This window comes from Leucoraja erinacea, chromosome 2 (assembly GCF_028641065.1).
Source record: "Leucoraja erinacea ecotype New England chromosome 2, Leri_hhj_1, whole genome shotgun sequence".
NCBI classification, from domain to species: Eukaryota; Metazoa; Chordata; class Chondrichthyes; order Rajiformes; family Rajidae; genus Leucoraja; species Leucoraja erinaceus.
This window is the reverse complement of record NC_073378.1, coordinates 102,177,307-102,178,440: the sequence shown is the minus strand read 5'-3', so window position 1 is coordinate 102,178,440 and position 1,134 is coordinate 102,177,307. Positions and strand designations below refer to the sequence as shown.

The 1,134-nt window shown below is 41.5% G+C and overlaps 1 pseudogene; it reads left to right on the top strand.

Annotated features, from left to right (window-relative positions):
- The first annotated feature begins 553 nt into the window (after window positions 1–553).
- On the top strand, window positions 554–689 carry LOC129716349 (U2 spliceosomal RNA; annotated as a pseudogene).
- Window positions 690–1,134: the final 445 nt, after the last annotated feature.

Sequence of the window (1,134 nt, the reverse complement as noted above, 5' to 3'; positions counted from 1 at the left end):
AAACAAAATCTTTATAATTTTCAAGTCAATTGTATGGTCAGATGTAGCAAATGGGTAAAATTACGCTATCTCTATAATGAAATCTCAAATCTTGACCACTTCCTGTTTGCACTGCATATTGATTTTAGAAAAAACGCTACTACTTACGGCTGTGATTTTTGGCCATCTTACTCATAGTCTACCTCCGCTGTGCTGGGCGAGAGGATTTTTCCCATCGATGAAAATAAAAGAGTGTTTAATGTTTGAAAAATGTTGAGATTCTCTCTCCTGTCAATCATTCCATGCAGGCCACGCCCCTTTTGGTGTAAGGGGAGGAACTATAAACCCGGAAGTGTGGACTTCCAGTCTGTGCAAGATGGGGGAGCAACAGGTCACAACTCTCAGTCTAAGGTGTGATAACACTGAACACATGTCTACTAAACTGTAAGTTATTTTACTGACCTGTGAGTGCCCTTAATGTAGTTTGAAAATGTGGTTTGAAAATGCAAAAGCGGTGTTGGTTTGAAAATGCAAAAGTGGTGGTGCCTTTCCCTTATTGAAAAGTGGTGTTGCCTTTGCTTCTCGGCCTTTTGGCTAAGATCAAGTGTAGTATCTGTTCTTGTTAGAGCAGTCCTGGCGGTCCATTAAGACAAATAAAGTCTATTTTGAAATTAAAAAAAAAAAAAGAAAAGAAAAAGGTGTTACCTTTGCCTTGTTGGAAAGTGGTGTGGCCTTTGCCTTGTTGGAAAGTGGTGTGGCCTTTGCCTTGTTGGAAAGTGGTGTGGCCTTTGCCTTGTTGGAAAGTGGTGTGGCCTTTGCCTTGTTGAATGAATGAAAAGTGGTGTTGCCTTATTGAAAAGTGGTGTTGCCTTCTACATAATTAAAAGTCTAATTTTGACCACTTCCTGTTTGCACTGTATATTGATTTTAGAAACACGCTACCACGTATGGCTGTGACTTTTGGCCATCTTACTCAGAGTCCCCCTCCACTCATCAGGTGCCGAGGATATTTAACTGATGAAATATAAAAGAGTTATTAGTGTTTAAGAAATGTTGAGATTATCTCTCCTGTCAAGCACGCCATGAAGCCCACACCCCTTCTGGTGGGGGGGGGGGGGGGGGAGGTGTGGGCATGAAACTATGAAACCCGGAAGT